The sequence below is a fragment of the Equus caballus genome, chromosome 6 (genome assembly GCF_041296265.1).
Source record: "Equus caballus isolate H_3958 breed thoroughbred chromosome 6, TB-T2T, whole genome shotgun sequence".
NCBI lineage: Eukaryota > Metazoa > Chordata > Mammalia > Perissodactyla > Equidae > Equus > Equus caballus.
In genome coordinates this window covers 9,362,788-9,375,257 of record NC_091689.1, presented here as the reverse complement: position 1 = coordinate 9,375,257, position 12,470 = coordinate 9,362,788, and the positions used below count along the sequence as shown (strand labels likewise).

Here is a 12,470-nt window from a genome sequence, read left to right as displayed (position 1 = left end):
GTGCAGACATGGCACTGCTCATCAAGCCACGCTGAGGCAGCATTCCATGTGCCACAACTAGAAGGACCCACAACGAAGAATATACAACTATGTACCGGGGGGCTTTGGGGAGAAAAAGGAAAAAATAATAAAATCTTTAAAAAAATTTAAAAACCTCAAAGCCCTCCCAAAGTTATTTAAGTTTTCAGTAGAACCCTGATTAGTCACTGGAAGTCACAAGTGTCCTGAGTGGCAAAATTTCAATAAGTTGCTGGGGGAGTGAAGTAAAATTATCTGGAAAATGGAGAAGAAATCCATGTTTTTCTTTAAAGAATCCACCACGTGGAGAGGTCAGCCTGGCCGGGTAGCTGTCCTGGGTCCTGTTCTCTAACATGTTGAATTTATTCATTTCCTCCTCCACTTGTGAACTCACGGGGTCTCCAGAATGTTCAAGGCTGGTTGTTACTGCTTTTCTCCCTCAGAAGAATCCAAGAACGGAAGGAAGGAGGAAGGACAGCCATTGGGATGGGGAGCAACTGTTCAAAGGACTGGATCGATAATTTATATACAGAGGTTGTTTATAAGTTGAGGGCTCATGTATCAGGGACCCATTGTGTTAGAGAAAACCAGGCCCTCCTTTACCCAGATGATAATAGGTTTGGTCTTTTTTTGAGATTTCACTCACTCAGACCTGGAAGTTAGTCTTCATTATCTCATTCTAAAAGTACAAGCTGCCTCTGAAAAGAACAGTAAAAATTCATACGAAAGAGAAAACAAAAAGAAGGCAAACCTGAAAGCTGATTTTTAAATTTATGGTTTCAAAATGGCAAACAAAAACTTAAACAAAAATTTTAATCAAGTTTATAGCTCAGACCATGGATAAAAGTAGAAACCAGAGTCATGCATGGAAGGACTCATACACAGCTTCTAGAGAGTTGTGGTCTCCAGAAGGGAGAGAGCTGATGTCTCAAAATCTGTTTTTCAAGCAAAATGAATAAAATATCTCAAATATTTTATCGTGAGTGCCAAACATGGCAGATGGCATTTGCATGGAGATTATATAATCACATTGAAAACCAACCATAAAGTTCTAAGAATACACCCAGAGGGAAAATACCTCCACCTCAGCCTCTCAAAATGGTTCTCCTGATTCAGGAATGACCCATTCCTGATCAGAATGGTTCTCCTCCACGGAGGGCCCACCGCCTTGGATGGCCTGAGAGAGAAATGCAATCAGGGGAGAATTCCATTTCTCTGGCTCAAGACTCGAACTTGAATCAAGAGTCCAGTTCGTGCCAGTGCTTTCTCCTTTTCACGAACACCCAAAACCCAGTGGTTTGAACCCAACATAACCATTGAATTCAAGAAGGATCTGCTTTGTTGTTTCTTGCATGTTATTTTCATGAAACACCCAAATTTTCAGTTCAATTCAATATTTTTTGAGCTCCAATTATATCTTCAGCGATAATTTCATTTTTGGTTGGCACTTGTATTTAGTAGTGTCTCAATAGATGCTTTGGATAAATGAACTTATGAATGCAAGAAGTTATGTTTTAAGATATGGTCTTGCTCTCTAATGGAACATGAGAGAAAGTCTTTTCCCCTCCATCAGACCACATGCTCCTTCTTTGTTGACAAGGACCCAAGCTTCATCCCACTGCACCGAAGAAAAACGGCGTATTTACCCTCTCTACAGACACGTGTTGACTGATTCATTCTTTTTACTAAATCAGCTTTATGGAATTGTAATTTACATAAAATAAAATTCACTAATTTTAAAAGTACAATTAAATGAGTTGTAACAAATGCTTACAATCATTGCAACCACCACTCCAATCACGACATAGAAAATTGTCATCATCCAGAAAGTTTTTTCCTGCCCCTTTGTACTCAACTCTGTCTCCCTACTCCCTGGCCCCAGGAAACCATTGTCAACCACTATTGTTTTACCTTTTCCAGAATTTCACATAAATTCAGTCATGTAGCAGGTAGTCTTTTATGTCTGGCATCTTTCATTTGTCATAATGCATTTGAGGATTATCCATGTTGTTGTGTGCATCAATAGTTCATTCACTTTTATTTCTGAGTTGTTAATTTCATTGTATGAAGGTGGCACAACTGATAGGTATTTGGGTTGTCTTCAGTTTTGAGCAGTATGAATAAAGCAGCTATGAATATGCAAGCACAAGTCTTCGTATGGACACATGTTTTCTGTTCTCTTGGGTAAATTCTTAGGAGTGGAATTGCTGGGTCACATAGTAACTATTTGACTTATAATAAATTTCCAAACTTTACTCCAAAGCGACTGTAATATTTTGCATGCCTACCAGCCATGTATGAGAATTCCAGTTGCTCCATATCCTCATTAATACTTGGTATGGTCAGTGTTTTTTATTTTAGCCACTCTGGTGGGTGTATAATGGTATCTCATTGTGCAGTCTTAATTTGTATTTCTCTAGTGGTTAATGCCATTGAGCACTTCTGCATGTGCTTGACAGATAAATTCTGATCACTAGGTTTTTTTGTTGGTTGGTTTTTTGGGGGTTTTCTTCATGAGGAAGATTGGCCCTGAGCTAACATCTGTTGCCAATCTTACTCTTTTTGCTTGAAGAAGATTGTCGCTAAGCTAACATCTGTGCCAATCTTCCTCTATTTTGTATGTGGGATGCCCCCACAGCATGGCTTGATGAGCAGAGTGTAGGTCCACACCCAGGATCCAAACCTGTGAACCTGGGGCCACCAAAGCAGAGTGTGCGAACTTAACCACCATGCCATTGGGCCAGCCCCTGATCACTAGGTCTTGTGTGGTATGTTCCTAATAACAGAATCAGAAAGCTCCAGCATTTTCTCCCTCAATATAGCCACTTGTAAATCCAGAGCTATGCAGATTCTGGAGTGATGGTCTCAAGATAAGATCACCACCAGAAAAGATACACACCTTAAAAAGATCCACACTTTAGAAAAACCTTTCAAAACTAAAATTGAATAGTTAAAGGCCAGATTAATTATCTGCCTTCTCTTTCTTAGAGGAGAGAGAGGGAAAAAAGAAAAACTCTCATCTCACAAATAGAAAGATCTGGAAATGTTACAGCAGTTCCTTCCCTGACACCCCCACACAGTATATCACTAACTATCAGATGGCCAAACACGAGCTGAAGGCTTCAGAACACTAAAATTGCCTCTCAAAAGAACCAAATGTTAAACCACACCACACATGTCTTCAGTCTCGTACAGCATTCAATTTTCTCTTCATCTTATTATTTTTAGGTGGGATTCAAAACACCCACCAGGAATATATTTTTTTTTATGAGCGAGAACGTTGTTTTGGTAGAAAATGTGTTCAACTCTTAATCATTTGTCAAGGTTTTTTTTTTTTTATATGAGATGTAGCTTTCCATCTACTTAATGTGCAGTAAATTACTCATATTCAGGACATCAAAAATGTCACCCCTTTACTTAGGAAAAGAATAAAATCAGTCTACGCAATTATCTTCTGCATCACTAACAGTCTTGAAAAATGTCTTCGAGAACTTCTCTATAACCCTTCCAAATTCTCTGCTAGGAACTGGCGTAAACCCCAAGAGTCTCTCCTCCCAGTTTTCCATCTTCCTTCCAACTGTATCCGCAGACATCTGCTCTCCAGCCTTTAAGTTGGAGAATCAAGCTCAATAAATTGGATTTTTTTTTCAAAAACACAAAGTCTCTTCAGAAGTAATTTATATAATAACCTAATTTTTCATCAGAAAAGAAGAGCAAAAGAAAAAAAAGGCATGAGGCAAAAATCTGTTTACAGCTGAGCTCCACTAATTTGCATCGTCCTTCTGTAACATCAATCTGTACTTGTATCTGGCTGGAGAATAGGAATTCAGTTGGCGAACTCACATTTTAGTTCTGCTGGTGTAGACCTATGACCATGATGGAATGAATGAGTTTTTCAGGAACACGGAATGGATCCATCCTCTTCTGTAAACCATGGGTGATAGTAACTACATCTGTATGAAACTAGATTTTAGTGTCCATCTTTAGGATAAGGAGAATATTCCATTTTCATAGATATTCAATACTTGGCTTATTTCTTTGACAAGCATATTTTCCAATGTAAAATATGCCACTTTAAATCCAAATATAAATTTAAATGCCTGAGATTTGGCCAAGAAACAGACTGGGTAGCAAATGAGAACATCATGGTATTTCACCCACTTACGTGTTAATTACTCCAACTAGAATTGATTCCCCGAAGACATTTTTCTTGACATCTATTGATTAGTCCTTTGGTAGAAATCAAAGTCATCTTATCAGTTGCAAAACTCAGAAATATTGATAAACACGTTAGAGCTTGCCCCCTCCTCCATTTTCTTTTGGAAGTCCTTTGCCATAATCTATCTCTATATCCAGCCCTAAGATCTTTTAACTCCCAAACTGTTGCCCGACTGCCACCCTTAATATACTCCAAGACCCCAGCCCCTACACCATTCATGAGCCGACCTTTTCTCCCTTTATCTCTGCAGTCAGAGGAAGAAGAAAAACCTAGTCCAATCCATTTCCATAGGTGTACCCTGTTGTGGCTAAAAGGCTTGGTCTGCTTGAAGGCAAATTCACAGCGTGATGAAGCAGCAGAGGGAATGAGGGAATCTGGAAACGGCATTCCTACAGCTCCTAGCACCATCTTAACACACAGAGGCACTGATTCTGCCTTTTTTAAAAAATTCACTGCACATGGTAATTATTTAAACCATGTCATTAGTAATGTTTTCCCAATATTGTTTTTCTTAAATAGGTCCAAAGCATGGTGATTCCCTTTAATAATAAGTCTGCCTCTGGGTATAGGCTGGGGGTGGGGAAGAAACTCTCCTCCACCCCATCTCCAGGCACCAAGGCTCACACCACCCCAGAGGGTTTGCAGGTGCAGAACCCAAGAAGGGCCACAGCCTTGGTCCCTCTGAGGGTGGGCCAGCACCCTGGAATCTCCAGCCCACGTGTGCCAGTGGCTGCCTTCCCCTCCTCCCCCTACCAGTAGAGCGGGGCTGTGACCATGCCGTCTTGGAACAGCTCTTACATCAAGTTGCTGCCGATAAACACTTGCTGATGAGCCTGTCAACTGAACCAGCAAAGCCTTCCAGACTCTGGCAGCTCACAAAGCCCAGACCTTCTCCTGTTTGGCCAGACTTTGCTCACCACAGAGCCCGGGGGAGAAGATTTCTGAGGTCCCCCTCCTCCACCCTCCCTGACTGCCACGTGCCACTATCAAGAAGAAATCATTCAAAGGCGAGAAAGAAAAACAGGTGTGAATATGACATTTCCACCAAGCCTGCTCCACCGCAGTTCCGCACGGGGTTCCCTGTTGTACCATATACCAGTCCTTCCCTCCACGTTGGCTCCTTCTAAGCAGACATGGTTCCCATAAGCTTAGAAGCGAAGTGAGAAAGCAGAAGGAGGTCAGGGAATGTGTAACCCAGAGTCACAGGCCCTCAGAGCCAGAGTGATCTAGAAGGTCCTCTAATTCAACTATTTTGTTTTGCAGACGAAAACACTATGGCCAAGAGAGGACAGGTGTGCTTTCCCCAAGATTACAATCTGGTCTACAACTGATTTCATGCACCCACCTCCCTTTAACTCCAAAATAAATAGCTCTAAATTAACAAACCAAAAATAAGAACAATAGGGTAACGTTTGTTGTATGCTTGCTCTTGCCAGCCACTGCGCTGGCCACAACCTTTCACAGATTATTTCGTTTAAACCTCAGAGCAGTTCTATGAAGGTGAGTACTCTTGTTATCGCCATGTTAGAGATGAAGAAACTGAAGCATGTTTAAGCTAGAGGTCACATAGCAAGTGGATGGAAGAGTCCAGGCCTTTAGCCACACATTCTACACTCACTGACATTAGCTACTCCTGTTGGGACCCTAGGCACTTCTGGAATCACCACTATATAAATTACCTTCAGGATCCTTGTAGATTATATGGAGTGATAAACAACCGGGATAACCCATTTCTCCAAAACATCAGAAGACAGGTTGTAGCTGCCTTCCCATGAGTAGATCTGATTGGTTGTTTCAGTCTTCCCCATACTTCAAGCAAGCTGGACTGTCTACAGAAAGGCCAAGTTCATTTGACTTAACCTTGAGAAAACAAACCCTTGTTTGGTATTTAAAGGACTTCTCAATATTTTCTGTGTACACTGACATTGCGTGCAAAACGCTTTTTACCCTATCACCTCTAGCAGGCATGGATACCCAGCTCTGCCTTTGACACCAACACATTCAACCATCTGGGAGCATCCCAGAGCCTGGCCTCCATGCACCAGCAACTCCCAAGGTCCATGGGGACCCAGAGCAGACTTTCCACTCACTCACACATCAACCCTACCCACCCCCTAGAGAAAGAGGGTGTAAAGACTTTCTGTTGAAGAAGTCTGGTCTGGGATATCCAGAAATATATAAAGTGGCGGCAGAAGCGTTTGAGATGAGTTCCCCATACCAGTGATTTTCCCCATCTGGGAGCCCGGAAGTGGCTGGACAGAAAGACATTCTTACAGAGGAAGTAGAGGGTAGCGGTTAAAGAAAATGGGCTCTGTTGTCAGCCCTCAGTTTGGATCTTGCATCTTGCACTCCCAAGTTTAGAGATCTTGGGCAAGTAGTTAACCTCTCCGAACATCAGTTTCCCCATCTGGAAAACGGGAAGAACAGCAGCGCCTCATGGAACTAGCGTGAAGATTAAATGAGAGCAGATGTTATAAGTTTCTTGCACCGTGCATAGCACATAGTAATATGATCGTCATTTTTCATGTTTTTGTTGCATTATCTCTACCTCTTTTCAGTGGAGAGAGAATTTCTCCTCATCTTCATTCCGGGAGAGGAAAGAAGAATAAGATGAAGGGTAGAGGGGGTAAAAAAAAAATAGGTAGAAAATTCTAATGCCAGTGGATCCCAAAGCCAGGAAAATCTAAGAAACGATTCTCAGTCTCAGCACAAAAAGAGAATCCAGCCAATTATACCTACTTTCCAGTACTTTTCAAGTACATATTTACAGCACGTGTTTAGGTGTTTATTCTGTATATATAATTAGCCATTTTTCTTCAACATATCCAGTAATTATTTTATCAAATGCACATCTGTTTTAATTAGGCATGTACACACTTTACTATACTGTAAAATGTCAAACACACTGTAAAATAACTCAGAGTACATTAACACATAAAAACAAAAATTCATTTGACATATCACAAACAGCTGCAAGAAGCTCATAGACCCAACCAGCTGCTACTCGACAACTTCCAGCCAACGGCTGTTCCGTCGGGTCCTTCAGAGATTGCTCCCATGCTGGAGCTGCAGCTTCTGTGCTCAGTTCTCTTGCCTCAACTTGATTGTTAGATACAGAAGTGGGGAGGCACATGTGGCTTGGCTGGTGCCATACATGCCCATGTGTCTTCAGCTTGCTAAGTTGGAGAATCTTGGCTCAGATGACAATACCAAATACCTCAAATCCAGAAGGGGCTTCAGCTGCCAGCTAGTAGACTCACTCACTATACAGATGGAGATGCCAAGAACCAGAGGGCAAAGCTGAGTTAGTGAATGGAGTCATCGCTGGGTCATTCAACGCCCAATCCACTGCTCTTTCTACTCCGGTGGTTTCTAAACCTGACCGTGCATCAGAATCATCAGGAGTGCTGGCATAAAATGCTAGTTCCCAGAGCCCACTCTGACCAAGAATCTTCTCTTGGTGCAGCCCAGGAATATATATTTTAACAAATATTGCTGGTAATCCCAAAGCTATTTTGTAGGCAGAGTATGTAAAGAACTCCTACAACTTAATAATAAAAAGGTATACAACCCAAGACTTGAATAGACATTCTAAAAAGGAAGATACAAAAAGGGCCAATTTGGGGCCAGCCCCATGGCCAAGTGGTTAAGTTCGCGTGCTCTGCTTTGGCGGCCCAGGGTTTCACTGGTTCTGATCCTGGGCACAGACCTAGTCACCGCTCATCAGGCCACACTGAGGCAGCATCCCACAAAGCACAACCAGAGGCACTCACGACTAGAATATACTACTATGTACTGGGGGGTTTTGTGGAGAAGAAGAAGAAGAAAAAAAAAGATTGGCAACCATTGTTAGCTCAGGTGTCAATCTTAAAAAAAATGGCCAATTAGAACACGAACAGTGCTCAATTTCATTGACCATCAGGGAAATTCAAATTAAAAACCACAATGAGATATCATTTCACATCCATTCAAAGAGCTGGAATTAAAAACACTAACACCACCAAATGTTGGTAAGACTGTGGAGCAACTGGAACTTTTACAAGTTGCTGGTAGGAGTGGAACATGGTACAGCCATTTTGGGAAGCTATTTGGCAATTTTTTTGTAAAATGAAACATACATCTGCCCTATGACCCAGCAGTTCCTTCCCTAGATATTTCCCCAAAACAAATAAAGATATTTGCCCAAAAAAAACCTATGCAAGAATATTCACAGCAGCTTTATTCATATTCTCCAGGAAAAAGCTTAAATGGCCATCAACAGAACAATGGATAAACAAATTGTAATATAGTCATGCAAAGGAATACTACTTGGCAATAAAAAGGGACTCTTGAGGGGCCAGCCTGGTGGCATAATGGTTAAGTTCATGCGCTCTGCTTCAGCAGCCCAGGTTCGCGAGTTCGGATCCCAGGCACAGACATAGCACCACTCGTCAAGGCACACTGTGGTGGCATCCCACATAAAATAGAGGAAGATGGGCACAGATGTTAGCTCAGGGCCAATCTTCCTCACATGCACACAAAAAAAGGGACTATTGATACATGCAAAATCATGGATGAATCTCATGGACATTATGTTGAGTGAAAGAAGTTGGACACGAAAGAGTACACCCTGTAGGATTCCATATATATAAAGTTGTAGAGTGAGTAAAACTAATCTCTAGGGATAGTAGTCAAAACAATGGTTGCCTACGGAGGAGGGTGGGATTGACTGGGAAGGGGTTTTGTGGGGTGACAGAAATGTTCTATATCTTTATAAGGGTGCAACTTACATGGACATATACATTTATAAAAATTCATTAAACTGTACATTTAAGATCTATGGTTTTCATAGTATATGTATTATACCTTGATTTAAAAAGGGAGAAATAAGTAAATAAACAAACAAAAATAAATAGCTAGCAAGTTCTACAGAGACCTATTTTTACTAAATTATTGCTGTCTTCCCCTCCCTGATTCATTCTTCACTCCCTTACCAATATTCTCAACACTTCCCAAATAATCAGCTTGTATTCAAATCCTTGTCTCAGGCTCTGCTTCCAGGAAACTCAATCCAAGACGTCACATTGCTAGTGAGCTATGGATCTAAGAGTTGGAAACAGGTCTTTCTGATTGCAGATTCTTCATACATCATGCTGCCTCTAACATACACTTATAGTGGAAGATTTTATCACACCATTATCAATCTGTGACGGATCAAGCAATCAGAAAACAAAAGAAAAAGGATTTTTTGAATGTATAAGGTTAAATTGGCATATACCTACGTGTGTGTGTTTTCTCTACCTTAGAGAGAACATACCTTCTTTTCAAGCATTGAACTGAAAGTCTTAATACATTCTAAAAATTGGAAATCATTTAGGCCACATGCTCTGAACACAACACAATAAACTAGAAGTTGATAACAAATGTTTAAAGAAACAAACCAAAAAGAAACCTTTCCAAACCCTTGGGAATTAAAAAGAAAAATATCTCCCCTCAATAATGATGAGGTCAAGGTAGAAATCAAAAGCACAGCAGCACATAATTATATAGCTATAGATATAGACATGCATATACGTACACATATACACATAAATGCACAGGACGTGGCTAAAGCTGCACTTTTTTATAATATGTAGCCTCAAATATTCGGTACTGTTTTAAAAGAAAGTAAGATGATGAGGTTTTTTCAACTCAAGAAACTAAGGAAAAAATGACAAAATGAAACTCAAGCAAGGAAAGAAGATAATGAAGATAAATAAATACATAAATGAATTAAAAAATAGAAAAACAAAATTGATAGATGATACCAAGAGCTAGTTCTTTAAAAATTCAATAAAACAAATAAATCTCTGGATAAGCTAATCAATAAAAACAGAAAGTAAAATCATAAATAAATACATTTAGGAATGAAAGATGATAGAGGAATGGATACAGAAAAGATTTTAAAATTAGAAGTGAAAAATTCACCAGGTGCATAAATAGATTAGCAAATCTCAGTGAAATGGATAAACTTGGCAGGGGCAGGAGTGGGGAAGGAATAACAAACTGGCTCGAGAAGAAGTGAATTAATTTTTAATTACCCCTAACAAAACAAAACAAAAAAATTCTGGAGTCACGTAATTTTATAGGTAAATCCTTATAAATCCTCAAAGAGTAGAAAATTCCCATTCTGTACAAACCATTCCATTATACAAAAAAAAAAAAAAATAGGACTCTGCCCAATTAATTTCATAAAGTCATCTTAACTGCAACATCAAACACTGACAAAATGGCGCACGTACACATACACATACACACAAATATGTACGCAGAGAGAAGTTAACATAGCAGGTCTGACTGCTAACCCTTAGAAACGCCTGCTTACAAGGTTGGCCCTTGGTTGGCAACTGGGAACTTGGAATTCAGGAAGCTTCCCACTCCCCTAATTAATAAGAGTAGCTCACTGGGCCTAAACTGTTTATACAAACAAGATGCTTTATGCTAAAGACCAGCTTCCCCTCTGGCAGTCTGGAATTGTGGTACAGGCCTAGCAGAGGCTGCCTACGTGATCAGCCTCCAGTAAAGACTCTAGGCTCGGAGTCCCTAACGGGCTGCCCTGGTAGACACCATTTCACGCGTGTTGTGACTCTCATTGCACCCCTGTGACCCCACTGTAAGAAGTCAGACTATTATCTCTATAATAATCCAGGAAGCTAAACAATAACTTGTGGAACCATTGGCCCTAAATAGCCAGGACTTGATTAATAACTGACAGCTTCCCTAAATTTTGTCCCCACTTGCAACTTAGGACCTACTAGAGCAAGACAAATATGCAACCCCTAACCAATCACACGAGATGCCCCACTGCGAGGGAGCCCGCCTCCAGCTTCCCCAGACCAACTGCCTCCCATCAGGTTAGACCTGCAGCCTTCTTTCTTCAGAAAGCTTCCCCACTCCTCTGCCTGCCTTTGAGTGTGTAACACAAGTGATGCTGGCTGACTCCCACGCTATAGACAACTCTGAACGCAAATAGCCTTCGATTGTTTTCATTTGGTTGGTCTTTGTTTATTTCCACAATAATATTGACCAAAATCCCAACAACACTTTTTTTGTAACCTTGGCAAAATAATTCTAAAGCTCATCTTTAAGGATAAACATCTGAGAATAATCAAGAACATTTTTTAAAAACAAAAGTAATGAGAGGGTCCTAGGTCTGCCATGTTTTAAAGAATTAATAAAACAACACATGTTTAGCCTTGAGCCAAACACTAATACATGTAAAATTTCACTACCTAATAAAAGAGTCATCACAAATCAGTATAAAGATGAAGATCTGTTCAGACAGTAAAGTTGTGACAATCAGCCATTTGGGGGAAAAACTCCACTTCAAAACTTCATCTTGGAAATATTTTAAAGTAAACTCTAGAGAGATTAAAAAGTTATATATAAGAAGTTAAAGGATTAAACAAAACTATAAGAACATACACGTGAATAGTATCTAAGCTCTAAATGTCAAAATGAATGAAAAAAATAAAAGGAAACAATTAATTTATGCGTTTAAAAGTAAACAGGACAAAAAATATACACAGTAAGTACCACACAAAAGTTATGAATATCCTTTAAATGTAATAGGTTTTGGTAAATAAATCAACAGATAAGTGGACAGAGTACATGGAAAAGCCACAAACAATAACAGAGTGGCAAGCAAAGAGAGACAAATAGGCAACAATTCAAGTAACACGATGCAGCTTTTTAGCTCTAAAATTCATCATTTTCTTAAAAATAGGATTACCCAGTGTTGATGAGGTAGAATGAAAAGGGAACTTACTGCTGGATGGAGAGTAACTGGTATAATCTTTTCGGCAACGTATACAAGGAGCTCGAAAAATATTCCTATCAGTCAAGCCACCCCTCCTAAAAACAGGAAGAAAAGAATCAAGCACAAAGATGCTAAATGCAGTACTATTTATAATAACAAAGATGTTGGAAACAACTAAAATGCTTCAGATTGGGAGACTGGATAAGCAGATTACAGTGCATTCAAAAGAAAATGTTATTCGCTTATTTTAAATGTTTATGCAGAGTTTTTGGTAATATGGGGAAAGGCTTATGTCAAAAATTAAGCCAAAAAGCAAAAAAAGGATTCGTATGTTCAGTCCCATATGATCTTAATTATGTAAATAATTTAACAACTATATATATTATATATGCATATCATATATGTATGTATGTATGCACGCCAAAATGTAGCTTGACTGTCTCAGAAGGGGAGGGT

The 12,470-nt window shown here is 39.8% G+C and overlaps 1 long non-coding RNA gene across 1 annotated transcript in view; it reads right to left on the bottom strand.

Annotated features, from left to right (window-relative positions):
• Positions 1-12,111, bottom strand: part of LOC138924564 (uncharacterized) — a 54,611-nt gene extending 42,500 nt beyond the window's left edge. Inside the window, exon 1 of the long non-coding RNA XR_011439511.1 lies at positions 12,024-12,111. This is a non-coding gene — a long non-coding RNA (uncharacterized lncRNA). The remainder of the gene's footprint in view (positions 1-12,023) is intronic.
• Positions 12,112-12,470: the final 359 nt, after the last annotated feature.